This window comes from Chaetodon auriga, chromosome 2 (genome assembly GCF_051107435.1).
Source record: "Chaetodon auriga isolate fChaAug3 chromosome 2, fChaAug3.hap1, whole genome shotgun sequence".
Taxonomy (NCBI): Eukaryota; Metazoa; Chordata; class Actinopteri; order Chaetodontiformes; family Chaetodontidae; genus Chaetodon; species Chaetodon auriga.
Window position 1 is genome coordinate 8,836,696 of NC_135075.1, and position 22,092 is coordinate 8,858,787.

General features: G+C 42.2%; 1 protein-coding gene across 4 annotated transcripts in view; it reads right to left on the minus strand.

The window, feature by feature from the left end:
* The window catches only part of foxp1b (forkhead box P1b), a 145,433-nt gene that overhangs the window by 116,206 nt on the left and 7,135 nt on the right, over nucleotides 1–22,092 (minus strand). For 3 of the 4 annotated variants that reach the window (XM_076752770.1, XM_076752759.1, XM_076752749.1), the window contains exon 1: nucleotides 11,276–11,342. The gene's annotated coding sequence lies outside the window, so the exon portion shown is untranslated. Of the gene's footprint in view, nucleotides 1–11,275; nucleotides 11,374–22,092 lie in introns of those variants that run through there. The other variant, XM_076752739.1, reaches the window with a different exon arrangement.

Below are 22,092 nucleotides of genomic sequence, written 5' to 3' on the forward strand. Positions count from 1 at the left end.
ATACACTTCCAGATAAATGGGTTCGTTATTTCATATAAATATTAGATATATGCTGCCCTTGAAAGGAAAGAAATATTGCAACTGTCCATTAAGAAGTTTGCAGACGCGCAATGCACCGCGTACATTAAATCAATACAGAAAAAGCTACCAATAAACAATAAACATCAAAAACAAAAACTATGATTAATGTGATTCTGTATCACTCGTCACGACCCTTATTCTGGTTGTAAGTCACAGGACTGTGGCTGCACCATCATTATGTTATTTTCTATCTATTCTTCTATCTGCTGTCATCATTATTATTGTTTACATTATACTCGACAGTTTGTTTCTGTTAAATGACTGGCTTCATTTAATATCTATCATCATCATTATCGATCATTTACATGCCTGACGGTGGTTCCTAAGCATGCTCATGCACACACACACACACACACACACACACACGCTAAATATAAAGCCATGTTTGCTTCCACTTTGCTTTCTTCCTCATTCATTTTTTTTTTTATCTTTTTATTGTGTTGTATTGTGTTTCTGACAGCTGTATCTTCTGACCAGCAATTCAAATGATTAATTAAGCTGATTTTATTTCAGCAATAAATACAACCACATGCTAACAGCTCAACACCAGTCTGCTCCTGCCTACACGATGTTGCACATATTCCAGTCCATCTTCTTTTGGAACGTGCAGAGTTCGTCCTCACAGGACTTCCATGTGTGAAACAGAGAAGGCACTGGAACACATGTCTGCGCAAAGTTGCACCAATCGCCCACCCCCTTCCCGTTCACAGCTCTCTTCTAGCTTTATTTATGTATTCAAAAGAGATCATTTACAGTGATGGCATGGAAACTTCCCAGCATGCCTTTTAACCTGTCGTTTTTCACTCTCTCCGCAGCAGGATGTCCAGAGGAAATGCTTTATTAAGATCCTGCCGACATGAAGAGCTGCTGTGACTTACTGGTGCATTACTGTCTAAAAGGCAAAGTTATTTAGACCAATAAAAGGCTAATATATTGTTGGAGTGGAATTACACAGAAGTTATCTCTGCCTTAATAACATCACCGCAACCCCTGATGTTGTTTAGATCAATAAAGCCCATTAAAGTACAGACCTCAAGCGCAGATAAGACTGCACTGCCACGGCAAAATACTGCTCGCTGGCATCTGAGAGAGCAGAGGTCTTTCTCCGGCAAACAAAAAGTGGCCAAAATGAGAAAAACACTTCAAACTTAAAACCATAAAAACTTTAAATCCAATGAAGTTCATTGTCTGCCTTATGGAGCCTTCGGGTCTGCCGGCAAGGCAAATAAACAAGTGGAAAGATGCTAATGGCTTTTAGATATTGGTCTGACAAAGCAAAGTAAAGGTGTGTGTGTGTATGTGGTGGTGGTGGTGGTGATGTGTGTCAGGGTGGGGCTGTCCACTTCTGATGCTGATGGAGTAAAGGTGAAGCTGCACTACGGCCCTCAGCTCCTGACACTGTCCATTCGTCTTTAACCAGTGGCTCTTATCATAATCATAAGCTGGTGGGATGATGTCATGCTGATTCAGAGATATCTTTGGACAGGGGAAAAAAACAGCTAATACTGTATGCAAATGAAGTAAAAGTACAGAAAAGTAATACTGCTGTCTAAAGCATCCTGCAGTGATATGGTCACCAGGCTGTATTTCCCAGTGTTCTGGAGGTTTTCCCATCATGCTGTGCTCATTCTTAGCAGTGTCCACCAGGTGATGCACTAAATCATCCGAGCAGCAACTGTCCATCAGGCCTGAGGTGTGATGACCACAGTCTGGCCCCTCCCCTGAGGCTCCGCCCCACGTCATGATGACAACACAGAAAAGAGAAGAAGACTCTGGAGGGCGTGCGTGCGTGTGTGTGTGTGTGTGTGTGTGTGTGCGCGCGCATATGTGCACATTCGCTTTTGGGAGTGCAGACAGCGTTCACGTGCACTTGTAAATTGCAGCACACAGAGACACCACAGTTCTCCACAGGAAACCACAGGAAACAAGAGTTTTGACGCTATCTCTATAAGCATGCGACAAACAAGATTTTTTTTTTTTTTTTTTAAGTACAACGTGTCCCCTATGGCTTACATGCTGTCAATAGGAAGTTCGCAGACACCGAGCTGCTCGGATGGGGGAACTACACTCAAAACATAAACAATGTTAAAAAAAGAGCAAGCTTTGAAAGGGTTTCTGTGCTTTTTGCGCCCTCTCACCTCAGTGTGTATTTCAGAGAAGCACTCTGGCAGACGCTGTAACTTCAGCCCTGGAAAGCAGCACTGAGACTCTCCCAAAAAAAAAAAAAAAGTTTCCATGCCCTTTCTTTTTATATTTGTGTTACGCTTCACCACTCCTGCTGTCATCATCGAGCAGCCGTACTGTAGTCACTGTAGCACATTAATGATTACAGCGAGCAGGCACTTCATTTGAAAATAGGAGTGAATGACAGTTCAAATCTTTGTTTACATCAGATGAAATTTGAAGAGCTACAGCTTCTGTCAGCTTGTGGTGTATAGGGACCTACACTTTTTGGCAACAGGCAGAATATCAGTGTGACTGCAGGCGTACATCTCATAGATATTCTCAAAAGTTGTTGAATGTGAAGTAAAGCTGAGCTCGAAATGAGCTGCATCCAAAAAGTGTAAGAAGAGGTTTAGTAATGTCATGTAAACCATTTTAGGAAGCTGCAACAGTGAATACAGAGACAGCACAGATTCCTGTGTGTAACCCACACACGCATGTGCACACACGCACACACAGGCCACCGTAATGATTGTGAATAATATCCTTGCTAAATGATCAACTCAGACAATGTAATATTACCCAACAATAAATACATCGCAGACCAAAAAGGAGAGAAGAAAGAAGCTCTTCCACCAGCTCCAAGTGAAAGCATAAATAAAGTGTGGCACATCTTTTACCTTCTTCAATTATCTGCCTTTTGACATGCAAGCTGAGCACAGTGTAATTAACATCTCAGGAGATAATGGGGTCGCTACTCACTGATCAATCTCACACATATATTATTTGCCTTTTACCAATCCAACCTTCTGTTATTCTAGGGAGGAAATATCCCACAACGGATTTTTTTTTTCCTCCTTTTGGGTGGGGGCATTTAATAAAACTCTGGTAATAGGCCTAATGACTCATCCAATTGAGCTCATCTTCCAAAACATCAATTAGGCTAAGACCCAGCTTCCACTCAAACAGAGCCTTTGCTATGACAATAAATAAAAAATCTTGTGCGATTCATGCGCGATGTGACCATGTCGTCATTATCAATCACACACAGTGTCACAACAGAGAGATGAAGAAAATCACTGGAGATTCTCTGATGGTTCGCTCTGTGCCTTCAGCACTAACAGGTGTTACAACCTGGAATTTATTTGACCTTCTCAGTTTTGGCTTAATTCACTTGATTTTAAACACGGTTACTTTGGCTTATTAAAGGAAATAAGCTCTGAGCTACATTCTTAACTCATTAGAACTGAAGGCACGTCTCTTCACTACAATACAAACAAATATTATAGATTCATTTAAAATCAATCTCTGCATAAGGTACATAAAGTCCACAATGAAGCAACAGCATTACATCAGGTGGTGCTACACTTTGAAGCTCTTACATTTGCTTTTATATAAAGGAGAAGCATGTGTGACATGTTCTGCTGAACAGAGTGAACCCATACTAATCAATTAATAACACAGGTGATCTCTACTTCACCATTCACAGACATTGCAGCCTGCAACTGTACCTTCATGTACAACTAAATCAGTAACCAATAACCAGGAACTAAAATGCCTTGCCTCTGATGACTTGCTCAGTTTGCATCATCATCTTTTTAATCTATAGATGCTGGATTTTGTATATAAAGTGATAATCCTCAACATCCACAAAACCTACACTGAGCTACACTCACTTCAGCTCTCAACAACAGGACATATATTCTGACAGCACCACAAAACACCCAATAAAAGTTCAGCCAGAGGAATCACATCTGTATAAAACATTGACAATATATACTGTAGCTGCAACACTTCTTAATAAAAAAAAAAACTGACATTTAGTTCTGTTACAACCCTCCACAAACCAACAATGTCTGCATGTCACGGCGATTCCAAGCAAGCACGTACACTGTGTACATGACAGAACCGCACAGCAGTTCTCCCTCAGGTTATTTGCCTTTGAACAAACCTCAAATCAGCCCTGAGATTTATGTTGTTTTGTGTGTGTGTCCCTCCCTCCCCAAAGACCAAAGCTTAGCATCTGTCCCTGCTTTCAGGGGACAGGCGGAGCAGGGAGGGCACAGATCAACATACAGGACATTACAGATAGGAGCAATGATTGAATACCTTAACGGGAGAAACCACACTTCCTCTTTAAGAGCCTGAGCTGCCAAAAGTGCGTAATAACTGTATCCCTGTAATGACAACTGCTGCTCAAGTTGCATCACTCACCAATCTGTTAATAGTACCTCATACACTGGAGACTGAGCATAATAGTTGCCATTATTTGGTAATGCTACTAGCCTGTTTAGCGGCGCAGCAATTCTCTATTATTGTTGGATTTATCGCTACTTGTCAGTCATTCTGTCTCGCGAAATGAAGCTGTTTAATGGAAAGGAAGTGGTCTGCCTTTTCTGTAAAAAAAAAAAGAAAAAAAAAGCACTTTCTGACAAGAGTTCAGTGTGAAACATTGCAAATAGATTCTAAACAGGTGTTTACAAGAAGCTGTGTTCACTCTTTAATTATCAAATGTGCCTTTCAGATGGGATGCTGCTGCCTCAATCAACAGAACGGTAAAATGAAATAGGATACGAGTAAGGATCCTATCCCCTGACAGTACCTTAACAATCCTAGCTTTTCACATTCTTTTTGGCTATACAGACACCATCTAAGGTGCAGCTGTAGCAGAAATCGTGCATGCCAGAAAGATAATAACATACACTCTTTGAAGGTCAAAAACTCTGAAAAAGACATAAAATTACAACGGGCAAAAAAAGATATAAAAGCTGATCAAAAGAAGTGAATGTAAGACAATCAGTGCTACTGCTGCTTGCGGGGAGTGTTATAAGTTGTACTCTGAGTGTATTATTAACTCAACGCTGCCTGGACACGCGGGGGCTGTTTTACAATTTAGGCTTTAACAGATGTGCGTTTTATGTGGCAGGTTCTCCAGAGTTTAGATGCCGCTGTCCACACAGATGAGGCCGTAAGGCAGGTCATAAAACCTGCCTTTGAAACTTTGGGCGGATTAATGCCGGCATGACAGCCAGCGAGCAGAGATCTGAACGGCTCACCTTTTCAGTTCACCCACGTGTTTGCTACCCAGGATCCCTTCAGATGAAAGCCAGGGATGGCAAGAAAAGTTGCGCCTGCTACATGTTCAATCTTATCCTACTAATAAATTCAAACTTCCTGCACATCTATTCTTGGGTGGTACGAAGTAATTTTGCACACACTTGCATGTTTAAAATGCGCAGTTTACCGTAATGTGAATGCTGTATTGTAGGGTGACGACAAAGGTAATTGTACTGCAACCACACTGTACAGTGTAATTACTGGGATTTACAAACCTTCAACTCCCCCCAACCCCTGCTTTACAAGGTGGAATTCCTGGCAGGGCGCGCACACACACACACACACACACACACACACACACACACACACACACACACACACACACACACAGAGTCTCTTTTGGACTGTCTTAAAAGACACACTCTCTGTTACACTTACACTTTTCTCTCCAGCATCATTTTGCTCATTTTCCCTTTTCTATAACACCTCAAGAGAATATTTGTGACACAATGCAGTCTTAAAGCGTCACACTCCTTTTTCTCAGTGACCTGTGTTGACTTTGATACCTCCTCCTGGGCCAGGCAGGAAGGCATGCTGAGTGAGCTCTCTGCTGGCTGTATCCAGACCCAGCCTCTTACACAATGCAGCCTGCCTGGCCCTGCAGCAGGCCAACCCCCCCCCCCGATAACCCACTTCCCATTCTTGATCAAACCTGGGGATTGTAGTGTGAGGGTGGAGATGAGAAAGATGGGAGGAGGTGTGTGTGTGGAGGGGAGGCGGGGGGTGGGGGGAACGGCACATCCTGCGTGAAACCGCATCCTGAACAAGCATCGCTGCATCTCACTGTAAATAAATACTCTCTCCTCCGCGCAGCTTCCGTCAACTGTCACCGCCTTGGCTCCCAATCACCTTCAAGTCCAAACAGGAAAGTGCAGGGAGGCGAGGGAGATGGCAGATATGAGCTTTAATTTGCTTCTCGCTGCACTTTAGCCCGGGTGCACACCGCTTCCTATTCTCCTGCTCCGACCAGCTGCCCCGGCTTCGTTCCAGACCCTGAGTCCTTCCTGTCACCTTTCATTACCACATTATCCAGGAGGAGGCTCCCTGCGTAGCCGGGAAATCACCATTTGGTGGTAGTCCCCCTCCGTTTATGTAGTATTGTGCGAGACACTCAAAGCCACGCGCAACATCCTCAAAGGAGCGCTGCTGCCTTGTTACCTGCTAATCCCCCGTGCATTATCACAGGAGATGCAACTGAACAACAGAGCATGACGAAGGCAACAACTGAGACATGACAAGCTGCGAGTCCATGAATTGCTTTGTGTTGCAAGACTCTCATCAGACAGGCTTCAGCGTGTGAATATTAGTGTGAATATCTATTATTTGATTAAGTATTAAAGGCCTGCTTGTCGTGATGACGAACCGACCTGCATATTACATGACAAAATGTTTTTCATTATAGACCAAACCAGGAAGAGAAACAACCACTCAGTGAAGGGACTTTACATGGTAGCAGCTTCACTTAACGTTTATGCCGTTGTCTCATTTCCAATTTCAACTTTTCCTTCAAGAGTGAGAGAAGCCGGGCCCACAGTCCTCCAGCACTTTTTGCATTGTTTTATTACACTTGAATGAGTTGAGCTGAAAATTGCATGCAGCTGCTGACTGCAGCGCATCAGTGTATGGCCTGGGCTTAGCTTTGCCCACCAGGCTTGAAAAATCATTCAGTAACTGATCTGTCAAGACTGTGAGCCACATCTACGCTTTCTGTACGGGCACTTGTGAGCTGCATGAAAACTGAGCGGTCACTGACATCAAATTGGTCACATGTAAATTTGAATAATTTGTATTTACAGGACACCAAACAGAGTGAAAAGACATTGAAAATTGTCAGTTAAATGCACATTTTTTCCACTGATAAATTGCATTAGTCAACTGGGATTAAGAGGAGGACAACGCTAGCCTTACACTGTTTAATCCGTACACAAAACCTTTGTTAAAACAGCAGTAATATTTAATTCTAAGCACTACTGCTTTAACAGTGATGACATTCCACGTGCAAAGGATGCAATGCACGGCCACTTCTATTCACAACCGTAGAAACAATGATCTGAGGATAGAGGATGAAGGGTGTAAAACTAAGCGAAATTAGTCTCACAGTGATCCATTCTGTATACAACAAAACATAAGCTGCTTCAGTAAAGCAGTTCCTCACTGTTTGAAACAGGAAGAGAAGATAACTGTTATTATTTTCCAAGTAAATTAGCAGTTAAGATAGGTACTTCATGCAAACTCATTCATGGGAATGTTTTGCAGAGAAATACAAAATTAGCAAGTGACAGATATAAAGCCAAAGATTTAGTGCCATCTGTCCGTAGTCTTGCATTTTACATCTTATCAGAAATCAGCTGAATGTGATTAAGCGAGTTCCTCATGTATTAAAGCCTCTCTCTCTCTCTCTCTCTCTTGCTCTCTCTCTGTCTCTCTCTCTCTCTTCAGAGCGCCAGCAGTGTTAAGCGAGCCATTCTGCATGGCTGTTACATTTGTGTTAAGTTGTGCCATCTTGATCAGACGGCTGCAGGCGCCCTCCTCTCTGCCTGAGGAGAGGGCTCACTGGCCAGACACATTACTTTAAAGAGCGGCATCTCACTGAGCATGTCACAACCTGCCCAAGGGGGAGTGTCTGCGAGTTTGGGTGTGTTTATGTTTTATCCTCAGGACCCCCGATTGTTGTTCATTTCCTGTACAAAGGCAAAATAAGCGCACAGGGGCCAAAATGTGCTCTTCCTCGGCCTTCACCCACATCACAGCACTTTTCCGCACAAGTGGCTAGCCACAGATAATTATACAATTAAAACAATTTTCCGCATCTATCTGTCAGACTGATCTAATTCACCATTCGAATGACACTAATGGAGTAAGCCTCTTTCTCTCTCCTTTCCCTTTTCCTCTGTATCACACAATGCAGCAGAGCCATCTGCAACGGAGGAAAACAGAGAGAGCCAAGAGGAATGGTGTTGTATTTGTTCAGCAGGATGTTAGTGAATAAAGTTAAGACCCAGCAGTTTTCATTATGACCCATAGTGCAGTGAGGAAATAGGGAGGTTCATTTGATTGTTGGTTCAAATTAACCCTTGGGTGAAGAAAGAAGAAGAAACAGAGTGACCCTCTTATTTTCTGAGACAACAGTGCCTTCAACCAACGCGGACATTAATAATTCATCGTGACAAAATACATTACCAGGAAAGCTGAATGTGAAAAAAAAAGGCTTGAACATGAGAGAAAAGCAGTCACATTAAAGCTGGGTTCAGACATTCAGCAGCAGCAGCATGTGAAAAATAAAAAGTAATCTGCCATTGTTTAAATGAACTGGAACACGCATTCCCAATTCAATATTCATACTGAGCTGTGTGTCCAGTGTCTGGTCTGCGGACGAGTGTGAAATAAGATTGTGCCATTTAGACAAACCCACGAAGGGTGTGAACGACACAGGGAGGATTTAGCCAAGCCTTGACCTGGATATCCTGCATGTCCGTCCACCCAGTGTGGACAAGGAACACCGATAGGAACCACTCCTACACAAGTTCAAGGGAAATGCTCGCATGGCGTGGCTCTGTCCTTCCCAAACCAGCTCCACCGAGTACAATGGCAGCAGAGATTTTTATGTTTATGAGCTATCCTGATGGGGATACACATATCCATTAGATATGAGTCCACCTACAGAGGGGGTCTAGTATTAACCCACAAGCAAGTGCCCCATCAGCAGAGAGGATAAGGCTGCCTTTTATGGCAACAGATCATAGACTCAAGCCATTGGCCACAAAGCCCACAAATGAGGCGTTAAGTGTCGTGGCAGGGCAGCAGAGAAAGAGGAGTAGAGAGATATGACCCTCTCCTCATCCATGCATGAATCTGCCCTCTGCCTCCATTTTTGTCCTCTCTGACTCCACGACTCCCCCCGCAAAAAAAAAATAAAAATAAATAAATAACGAAACATGCTTAACCACCCGACAACAGTGACCACAAAATAACAACTGTCACCTGCAGCAGAATTCATCAAAGCACTGGTCATGCTGCAGCCCTCTAATGTAATTTTTGTAACTGAATATTAATTCTTATACAATATTTAGAGAGATTCTATAATGGATGTTTTCTGTAATTAATTGCCAGATAGGGGCAGGGCTAGTGCGACAAAGTTAAAAAAAAAACACAACCTGACATGGAGATTGGGAAAGAGAGTGAGACGAGGGGCCTGCTGGGAAGGTTTCATCATCGCGCCTGACCCCCCCTGCTGCTGGCAATGGCAGGAGATGGGGGGAGCACGGAGGAGACAGACTCCTCTTCACAGTCAGAGATTTAATTGCACGCAGATTCCATTACCTCTGCACAAATGTCACATTCTCTTCTGATCAGGGGGCACGGCAGCCACTGGCAGCATGGCTGGCAAGCCGCCAGACGATAGTGCAGAAAGTGTTCAGCCAATCAGGGCTCGCGGGGCAGACAGAGGTGAGGAGAGGGACAGAAAGACTACAGTACGCCAAAGATATTAAAAAACAAAGGAGAGTCACGAACACAAAGCTGCTGACGGTGCAACATTCAGGGAGAGGGCAGCATGCTGCACACCAACAGATGTCAAATGTTTAATTGATTTCAGGTGTCCAGTTAACTGTACGTGTGTATTATTATTGTTTTTACTATTATTATTATATTCTTATCACTATACAGTTTAAGATGAAACGGTGGCAAATAGAGGTGCAAATTATTTCATATTCATATATTGATGAAATCATACTATAATGACAAGCTCATAAAAATCAGGTTAATCTGAAAATAAGACTTTCCATACTGTGCTAATAGCTTCAACCATGAGAAACTTTATACTACTACATTCACACACAAAAAAATCATCTATTTTACATTCATGAAAAAAAAAACCTGAGCTCATCATTATAGCTTAGTAGGGCTGCAATTATTATAACAATTATTTTCTATATTAATCAACTTGATTGGGTCTATCAATGTCAGTAAATAGCAAAAACTGAGGCCCCATGTCAAACATATTCAGTTCACTCACTCCAAATACTCATGTTTGAGAAGCTGGAACCAGTGATTTTTTTTTGCAAATTCAACTTAAAAAAAAAAGTATTGTAAAAAGAGCTGCAAATTAATATTCCATCAATGAAAAAATATTGACATGATCATCTTAAAATGAAGGTGAAAGCTTTAGCCAGAAATCCTCCAGTTAAAAGCTGAAATTGAAACTATTGCCTAAAAATGTAAGTGTAGCTAATGTTACTTCTGTTTTATTTCGATATTTCAAGAGACAGTGTGCAAAAGAAGGAACAGTGCAGCGAGGATTTCTCTAAATCTGCCATCATCAGTTTCCTCCAGCTAGCAGCTAGCCAGGTAGTTAAAATCACTAAGAGAGAACAGACAGTGAATCTCTATCAGGATCTTCAAGGTAATTATAAGAAGGTCATGTTATTGTTTCACGATATACATTAAAGAACTTCAGGACCTTCAGGACGAGGGCTTGTGAGGTTGCCCCGATTGGCCTGATGATTTTTAACTGGGAAAACAGCCATTCAATTGAACAGTCCCAGACCTTTTTAAACTGCTGGCAAAATCAGACATATGGGCAGCAATTCAGAGGCCTGGAACCAGTCTACACAAATACAGTCCTGGAGTGTAATTTATACAAAATAATTGCAATTCGATATTTTCCCCAAAACATTCATCCCTATTCTGAACTATTAGTGTCTTTTCACATCCATGCTCACTGGCCTACACAGCTGAACAATTAAACTGATGAAAAGCTCAGAATCCGCTGCAAGCTAATTATGACCTGAAACAAAAAAAAAAAAAAAAGCCGAATAGTCAGACGTAACAGTGTTTTGGAGTCACTTCACAGACAAACAGCACACACATTACTGTATGAAATAAGAGACGGGCGAGTGGGAGGACTGCCACATACCCTGATCACTGGTGCAGGACAGACAGGCACTCCATTCCTCCAATCAGAATTCGGCTCACAGTCTTGAGGGCAGGACCACAGGGGTTTCACAGAGGACACTGACAGAGTAAGAGAGAGGGAGAGAGAGGGAGGGAGAGAGAGAGAGAGAGAGAGAGAGAAGGAAGGAAGGGGAAAGATACAACTATTACAAACAGGAAGTGAAAAGGTGGGGAAAGCCCCTATCCTAGTCCATTGAGCCCACATGTACAGAAATGACATAAGAACGGACAAAAGTAAAAGTGATCATCGACAGTCACAAGTCTTTGATATGTCATGACACACTGATTCCTGCTGGAACCTCCTGGCCTACATGCATATCAAGCCTCCTCATACCTGAACATGCAGATAAGCACCTATGACAGACACGCAAGATAAAATACTAGCAACAGTGTTTGCATGAAAGTCACTGAGTTTCTGTGGTTCATCTCTCACCATGAAAAGGTAAATGTGTTACACAGTTGCCCTTTAATAACGTGTTAGAGCACTTCTGCAATACCCACATAAAATACGAGCTGCATTCATTTCATACAGTTGTTTGTGATCTCAGTCTCAGTTTGAAAACAGACACGAATGTTAATTAAACTGACTATTTGTTTTTCCACTGACTACAAGATTCACAAGTTGTATATGCGTACATGTATATTTCTTTCTCTTTAAAGTTCCCCAATAAGAAAAATGATGTGGGAAATAAAAAAGCAATAACTGTCACTTTAAATATATCGGCGATACCACATAACAAAATTCAATTACAACAAGCTAACAACATAAACATGATGAGATAGTTGCTACAAAAAGGCAATTCATCCACCGAGCGTGATTGCGTTCACATTAATACAGTGACCTACAAACCCTTCAGTGGTCTCTGCCTCGGCAAAATAAATAAATAAATAAATTGTAATATTACATGGTTTTTTACATAAATGATGCATGACTTACGACAACATCTGAAACAAGCTGGACATTTTGTTTATTCAAAAACCTGGTGTTAAGCTCAAAAGCATTCATCTGTAGCCAGATAAACAAGTGGAAAGATGCTAATGACTTCCAGATACGGTTCACATCATGCAAATGAGGCAGCGGAATGGATGGCTTCTGGTTTTGTCCCTGTCACAGGAGTCATGGCTGCATGTGTGGCTTGTTGCCCTATGATATATGTGTGTACCACTTTGCTGTTTAATGTGGCTGCGTCTCCAGCAGCACAGCAAAGCAATTCAGCTCCCAGTTAATTGGCCTGTTCTGTGAGAGAGCGTGTCAAAAACCAAATCTATAACTCTGTTTCTGTGTGTAGTGGCGTAGCTCTCCAACCAGACACAACAAACCACAGCCCCGACGTCCCAACTCCTCATAATTCACCAGTGTGGAATTCAACTAACCCCATTAGTGCAGCCCTTGTTTCCACAGCTCGTCCACATTCCTGGGCCTGCCATCGGTCCCAGATAAGACCCCTCTGATTACTTTGTTGCATCCCTGTCATTACTCCCAAAAATATGTTGATCCCCAAAGACAGCTCCCCCCCTTGGATTTATGGCTGCACTATTGTGTCTCCATGCCCTCAAAAGAAGCACTGGCTTCTAAACGTCCTCTCACTTTCAGATCGACGACAGAGGTGCTTTCAGTGACTTGAGCTCGCCGCCATGTCTCCCACATACATCTTGCTCAAGCACTCGATGATAGGATTCAAAGATGATAGCGTTTATGTGGTGCCTCACAAAAGGGATGTTAAAATAGCACAGGAGAGCGCACACTTAAGGAGGTCGCTCAGAGTCTTTATTGCAAATTAACAAGCACTGGATTTTAAAAAGTGGTTGCGTTTTATTGTGTACGCTGTCTATAAAAAAGACTAACTAACCAAACACTTCAAGATATACTGCATGCATAGACGCCAGCATGAACTTAAGGATTTTTACCTCTGACAGTAAAGCATTCTCACTTTGTGGCCTTTTGCATGCCAGCTGCTCAACACTCAGCTCACTCCTTCTCTGGAAACATGTGGTTGTAATCCCCCCCCCCCCACTCAAATTACAAACTATGTCGGTTTCTGAAGTAACTCCACATCCAGCCACTTTGCAGCATGTGTTAATTGCCACTTATTTGTGAGTTTCCAGGCAAACTAGACAGGCATTTGAAGCTGTCCATCCTTGTTGAGGAGTATGAGAAGGGTCAGAAATTAGCACCCGTCAGGTGGCAAATGATGGTTTTTGCTATATAAATCATAATGGGCCACCTGCTGCACGCTTGAAAACACAACATATTTGTTGTATACAATCACTGACAGACATACACTCCATGACGGTGAGACACTCACATATCAGCCAGGCTGTAAATTATACGCGAACCACTTCGACACTGACTGAAAATGATTTTAGTAGTTTTAGATGCAAAGTTTTAATGAATGGTTTTCACTTACTTACTTATAAAACTATTGTTGCTTGTCTCATTTGCATATGTGTTTGGACCTGAGTGCGTCCAGAAGTAGGGATGGGCGATATGGCACTAAAACACAATATATCAGGGTATTACTGCGACAATACTGTTGACCATTTGACCAATTGTTGAATACAACTTGCTAAAGATGAAGATTCGGTGATGCTATGCTGAGCCAATGTAATTTGTCTGCTTAGTTTAGAACTCACAAAAGCATCGGCTTGAGGTGATGACTGAAGTTTTTTGTTGGCCCCCTTTGGTTGTTGGTCTTCATGCACCTTTTACATATTACCTTGGTTTGTTGTCCGTCTGGTGCTTTGTGACACCTTCGGTCATGTCTAGTGGTGTGTGGCGCTTGATTGCACAGGAATCAATGAAGAAACATGTATGGTGCCTTAAATCTTTGTGTCATCTTGGTTTACAATAAGGATCTCGTGTACGCTATGCAAATTGTCACAAAAGACTGCAGACTCGGCATCCATAGAGTCCAGCAGCCTAACGGACAGCACCTCCATCAGAGTCGGTGATCAGGTATTGCAGAGGCTGTGACTGCACTGGGGGACGATGGTGCTGTATCGGATCAATGGCTTGACCCATTAAGTCACACCACTCCCAGTACCTCATCTAATAAGAGCCGGTCTCTGGGAACACCCACGGCTGACCCATGCTGCTGGGGACAATTACAAGAGAGTGGTCTTTCAGGGCCGACGCCCACTTGACCCGGTAGCGTAAAGAAACGGAGGAGATCCACATGATTTAAACTCCTCCCCAAGACGTGCTGACAAGGTTAGAGGGTCAACGCAGACATTAACAGGTCAGTGTGTGGCCCACTTGGGAACAATTACTCCCAGTCACAGCTAAGTGGACACTTGATTGAACACGACGGAGGCAGGACACACTTCCCACAGATAACAATCCCCAGAGCCATTTAGGATAAAAAGCCCTTGTGATACAGCCTTTATGGGCAAAATTCATCTTCCTTTTCCCTTTTAAAAGAATGTGAGAGTGTGATAGAGAGCCATTCTCTGGGAGAGATGACTCTCTCAAAGCATTACCATTTTCTAGCAATACTAATAGCTGCTTATGACACAGAAACAATTACAAGGTGACTGGGAGAAAAAGCTAAACAATGGGACGAGCTGTTAAGAATTCATTTTTCATTCATGGAAAAAGCAGACATCTCACAAAAGAAATTGTTGTGTCTTGCCACAGACTTTGACAGAACAGTCATATTTTACCAGGAGGCTCAAAACAACTGCAGCAAAGCCAAAGGAAGTGAACACGGTGACATAAATATACCGTTCCCCGATAAATCTCTCATCTCTAATTAACTGTGTGGGCGCTGCAGTTTTTTATGCTCTTCAACCTTTGACCTACTGACAGTTTGACCCCTTTCCAACCACAATGACTACAACTTTGCCATGAACATCTGGTCAATGCACACCCAACTCAAGTCAACAACAAATAGTTCATGTGTTTCATCATAATGTGTGGGTTTAACATGTACTGCAGCAAGAAAAAAGTGAACAGATGTTCGGGGGTAGCTACTGCAGATAAAATAGCAAACTTAGTAATGTGCATCTCTGTGTAAAATGGTCACTCTTGTCCTTTAGTCTCTTCGTACACAAATAGGGCTTATCGATTCGCCAACACATTTCCCCAGCATTTGCATAAGCTGTGCGTTGTTTGTGGCATTGTTTCTTTTTTTCCAGGGGCTTTGTTTATTTATTTCCCTGCGTTAGAAAATCAGTTTCACATTGTCCCTCGATCTGCAGCGGTGGCTGGTGCTGCAGCTGTCGGTTGTTAGTGGCTGGAGATGACACAGTTCACCACTTTTCCAGGAGAAAGGCAGCCCAGAGAGCAGCACAGCTGCAGAGCAGGAGGCAGACGGCAGAACACATGGAGAGAAGAGAAGAGTCTGAGGGAGACTTTGCCTTTTTTTAAGATAAGAAGGTAAAGAAATCACTTTGCTGACAGACTTATATCACTCTCGAGGCAAAGCTCATCACTTGCCTCTTAGCTCTTTCCTGAGGAATCAAGAAGCCCAACATTAGCAGAGCAGAAAAAACGAACTCCTGCAGAGAATCTCTCTCCCCTATCTGTCTATCCCGCCCTCCTCATTAACGGGGCTCTTTTCCAATTTAGGACCCCTGAGAAACAACCTTCCCAAAGAATTCAGCAAAGTGACACACCACATTAACCCTTTTGCACACGCAGAGTGCGAAAGCAACAGGCTCACCGGCTGACCCATTGGTTGTAGTGGCAGTCAGCTTTATTTCCCAGGACCGTTTTGTAACCAAGTGGGCATCATGTGAATACCATCTGGGTACCACTTATTTAAAGCTGGCAGAAGTCCCGTGGCAGCCAGCCTGGCAATGAGGAGAGGGGAATAAATTGCATCATTTACTTAACATGCATTTACCGTTGTGCCTGTTAAAAGCCCATGACTAAATAATTTGGTTTTTTCGGGCGCCAGGTTCCGCTGTCAGCCAAACTGCGTTGCATGTGCAACTAAAAGAGCAACTGTCAAAGGGCTGATAAAGGAGATATCGAGATGTTAACCACATGAAATCACATTTACCACCAAGTATATTAACAGCCCTGAATCCATTTACACCAAAGAAATCTCCCAGTGCGTTATGCACTGCACAAAACCCATAAACAGACAATAAACACATTGTAATTATAATGCCAACTCTTTAATTACGTGTGTCATTTGGGGATGGTCGGGCTCACTAATTGTCAGAGTGATGTGAAAGGATTGGGGGAGGCAAGAAGGAGATCAAGCCTCGGGCCCAATGAGAACCATATTCCCCACTCTCCAAGCGTGTTAGAAGGCAGAAAATTCAATTGGCATGGTTCCAAAGAAGAACAGTCCAAACAGCCTTAATCAGCAGGGACAAACTCCATGCAAATCATTTACATTTGCACAAGTGGAGAGAAATATCTAAGGTTTCATTTCCAGAACATGAAAGCAAGTAAAATCTTTGCCTCCTGTAACCTCATTGCCAGATGTCTTCATACAAAAGAGAGTTTGGTTCAGCTGCCACTGACCGAATCTTATGCTATCTGCAGAGGCATGGCAGGAAAAGAGCACCGAGAACGCTGAGCTGGAGTTAGAGAGGGGGCACATATTGCACTTGATTTAGTCAGTTAGTATTTTATAGCAATTCTCCTTTATTTTCTATAGCAGAAGCACGGATGACACGCTTTAATCCTATTACACTGCCAGTAAACAGTAGACTTGCTGCAGAATGTTAAACTAACACAATGCCCCATAGTTGGTTGTCTACATAAACAGTTGACCCAGCGTCACTGTTTGATATGGATATTGTGTATTTTCACCCTGCTGACTCTCATTAGACCGGATCAATTTATAAGCAGCAAGTTTTCTGTTGTGTATATTAAGTTACATTGTCTTATGAATTATCTCTGAATACTTACAGAAACTACTCACATTATTAAGCCATTTATTATGAAGCAGCATAGGAGTGGGTGATGTAGATGAAATCCTCTATCGCTGTATGTGTAATGCTATATTGCAACAGTATCTGTTTAGCCAACAACTTCTTTTCCCAAGTCTGGTCACGTGGTCCAGAACATCGTCGCTTATTTATGGATCAGAGTCCAAACAACAAATGAGTGGCCTTGAATAGCATACAACATTAGCATATACAGTACCTGTATATGGCAGTGACTGTGGTGGACAAAGATCACCGAGTGAATTATTGAAACCGCCATGCACCCTGAAAACACTCTGTGAGATGACATCTCTCAGATGAATCATCAGCCAAGCAATGAGAAATGTCAGTTAGGCAATGAGAAACTGTCTCCGCTATTGTTTACATATTGACTGGCACTATGTGGTTGGCCCTGATGAGAACAACACACAGCCTTCAATGGTATGATCTCACTCGGTGGAAAAAGAGCTGTCACCGTGAATCTGGTCGGAGGGTGTGGCATTGCAATCAATGAAGCTGGAGAGACTTAAACACAAACAAAACAAATCTATTATTGGTTCCACGGCATGAAATCATACATTAGCTAAGCTGGTTCTCAAACAGTCGATCCTACGCCAGCCACTCTACAATTTACTGCTCAAATTGTTCTCACCTCTGCTTTTTCCATTCCTCTGTCTATTTGAGGTTCAACTGAACACTTCACTGTGGCCTGCAAGGTCTTTTACACAGGACCACTATTGATGAAAGAGATCAGAGTGACTGAGTGAAAGAGAAAGAGTGCATGAAGGATACAGGATTTTCATCTACTATCCATCTCATATTCTAATGTAGCCATTATGCTCTAAAAAGAGACTGCTCATCTATTCATTTTATGGGGAATTTGCAAAAAAAAGATGACACTGCAAGAGGGTTGGTCGGAGTGATTAAAATTCTTTGAATTAGCCCTTCAATCACTGCATACAACTGTGTGTAAATTACACAGAAATGCACTCAAAATCCTGGCCCAACTCCTCTCTGTAGCAGGATATGAAAAGATTGATTTACTCATTTCTAACCGCGAGTTGTTTTCGGTGCATGGAATTGATTGGTCAACACATTAAAAGCTTGTGCATCATGCACTCCATATAGACAACATGAAAAGGCTTTTAGAAAAATATCCAATAACTCAGGACAGCTGATTGCTTAAACCACACCATATTTGCAGCATTTACAACAGGTGCTGTAAATTTCCAACAAGGGCTGTAAACAGTAAATAGTAAATGGTTAACAGTAGCAGGCTGGGAGGAGAGTGTGGAACATGTGTGCATGGAGCAGAAGGCACTTTGATGTCACTTGTCAGTGTCACTCTTTTACTCCTAGAGTTCACAAATTCTGTACTTCTACACCACATTCATGTTGCAAGAAAACACTGGAAAAATGTCAATCATTTCAAGGCAACGTGATCGTTCATGTGGAGTGAAAAATACAAGATAGAATGAAAAGGTTCACATGATCAAGTTAGAAGGACGGTTTTAACAAAACACTGCAGTTAAAATATCTTCAGATATTGTCTATACACATTCACAATTAAACATCTGAAAGCTAACTGAAAACTGAAATATATACTAACCATAAAAAAGAGAATAAACAGATTGTGAAACAAATTTCGGTCCCTTTCATACACGACCTCCATGTGTGATGTGGTGTAACACACACTTTCTACTCTTGTTTGACCAATATATGATCCACCGCTGTCGCAGGCTAACCTCTGGCGCGACTGGTCGTCATCACTGCTCACAGAGACTCAGATCTGCAACCGACGTTCAATTCACATCACATCATAGTTTTTTTTTTCTCATGCTTTTTACTACAGCACCTGGAACAAAATAAGCACCAAATAAAGTTTCAGTTCCAGTTCAGTTTCTCTCTCTCACTCTCCCACTCATACACTCTTCTTCTTTGTCTTTTTTTAGGCTAGTCGGGTATTCACTAAGATAAAAGTCTTGTAAGTGACAATAACGTTTAACAGAATGTCCATCTCTAACATAAACGTGTTTTCACCCATTCATAAGCCCTGTCGGGGTCATGAAGCTAACGAGCTCATTGAGATCAGCTGCTAACGCTGGTTTACTAAACAGACATTCAGAAGCGTACGTGTGTGTTTGCACTCCGGAACAAAATCTCACCTCTGAGCTCCAAAAAGACAACTTTTTTCCCTCGCCACTGTCAATTCTCGTTTTGTTTTTGACAGATCACGCTTTATAGATGAGCTGTTGTTACAGCCTGCTGTTACATCACCTGACTACCAGTGAGCGTGTTGCACTCTTACTGTCAAGAGGTGAAGCACACGGGTCTCATTGGAAACAGGGGAATACTACCAGCACTAGGTTATCAAACAAAATGCTACTAAAGGATTTCCTCTAATCACTCAAACTGAATCTAAGATGAATTAACAACGTTCTTTTTGATTTGATAAGTCCTGCAGCTGTGATGGATTCACAATCACTGATATTATTGCGTTGAAGTTTTGATTAAGTTTCTCTTTTTCCTATATAACAGGCAGTATGGTCGAGTAAATTGCTTCACGGCTGGTGTTTGGGATTGACGACTGCATGAACTGGTGAATGAAAGAGAAATGAAAGAGTCTTGTATCAGGTTAACACATTCATTTTGTGACACTTAACCATATATGATGATTAGGGTTGCAGTGGTATACCATGGTATAAAACTTGATGGTTATCACAACATGTACATACAGTACTGAACTGTACCATGTTAGTGTGATTTAAAAAAATACAGCACGTAATGTTTTGTGAAATTATGAATTAGCGTTTATTCAACCAAAAAAAACTACATTTTCATTTCATAGGGGATATTGGCTGCTAATAATAATAATAATAATAATAATAAGAAGAAGAAGAAGAAGAAGAAGAAGAAGAATCGTGTAAAACCGCGTACTGTGATACTGTGAAGTGATCTCTGAGACAGTAATCCTACACTGAAAATCTCATACTGCCGCAACCCTAATGATAATATAGAATGCTGTTGTACCATAATAATATTTAGCACCCATGTGAGGAGTGGTAACTGTATTTAACTGGCTGCATGAACGTAGCCTACGCAGCTGCTTCCCGCCTATGTTTTCACTGCAACAGTAACTCTGCTGCAGCGGCACAGCTGGAGGACGCAATTGCCACTCACAAACTTGGACCCAGATCTTCCCACTTTCCACCGCTGACCATTTCAAACTCGCAGCTTTCTGCGTGTCTCGCAGCGGACTCCCGTGCTCGCTGCTCTATGGTTTTGGTGAGACCTTTGCAGGATCACATGCAGCCGCTGCGGCTGTCGCCTCCCGTCTAAAAGGGACTTTACACACATCCGCAGCCTCTGATGCCGAGCCACTCACTGAAAGCCAGAGATGTATCATAGCTGACAAGGATCTTTGTGTGGATGACACCTTTTCACACATGATCAACAGTTGCCTCAAGTACTGTAAATGCTGCAAGTCTGTGCAAATCCAAATATAGTCCTAATATTACTTAGAAAATCTGAAGTTGCAGCAGTCTTATCATCAGAGGTGTCAGTAGGCGTCAGAGGCCATAGCATTCCGAGCCATGGGTGTGATTCGGCTAACTGACTACAATAAACAAAAGCGTTGTTTTGAAAACTGGGCTGGGACTTGAATTCATGTGAATTTTTGGCATTTAACTCAAATCTTAATATTGAAATTGCCTCTGATAAAATGGCATCTGAGGACAACCTTGTTCTTTTCCTCTGGCAAAGACGCTAAGTTAGTCAGAAAATGATGCCATGACCTGAGGAAAGACTTAACTGAAAGTACCAAATGTTATCTGCTGTGATTTGAGTTTTAAAAGGGAACAGCGAGGGGCACTGTTATCTCACAACATACAAAATCTTTACATTTTAACTGGTGACAAAGCCAAAATATATGGCCACCCTGAGGATGGAAAAATGTATACTGTAATCATCACTATCTTGTTATTGGTATGTTTCAGAATTTCAAAGAAATATTCAAAATAACCCGGCAAAAAAGATGACATAATGTCTGCGATTAACTAACAAAATTCATTAAAAAATGTATTTTCACAAGATTTCACTGTGACACATTTTGGCAAAATATTACATATTTGTTTAAAATTGAGAACTCTGAAGAAAAATTATAATTTAGGCCGTCCACAAAAACAACAGTGACAAAGTGTTTATGTAGTCAGCACGGGCAGCACATGGTTAGCCACAGTGTCTGCTTCAACACATAATTCCAACCCAGGCTAATCTATTGACCGAAATGATAAAGAAAAAAAATAACTCCTGTGAAAATAACCTTCTCCAACTGAGCGGTTTGGGAATGGAGCCCCACCCTGTTTACAACACTGAGAACAAAAACAAACTCCCTCCAAGGAGCCCGGGCAAATGCAAGTCACACACTCCAACCAATGCAGGCAAACAACAACAACGTCTGAAGACCTACTGGGAGAGCGGGCTATCAAACAACAGCAGCCTGCGCACAAACAAGGTGTGTATCTCTGCATGTTTGAGGGAGAGAACTGGAGAGCGAGAGGAAGTGTGTGTGAGAAAGAGGGAGGCAGAGAGAGAAAGCGAGAGTTGGTGTGAAAGTGGAATTGAGTAGCAAACAAAGTCAAATACCACCCCCACCACCCAGTCTCAGGTCAACTGAATCATCAGGAGTCAGGGAAGATACCGTCACCACCTTCCATGAATAGCTCACAAAACCACATCAGTATGACTTCACCCCGGCAAACCCAGTACTTTGAGAACATTCTCCCTCAATATCCAGGGGACTCTGAATGAAGAAGTAATGAATCTCAGTTAACAAGGCCATTATCAGTGAAGGAACTACATCATCAGGAGGGACTCAAATCCACAAGGCCCTCA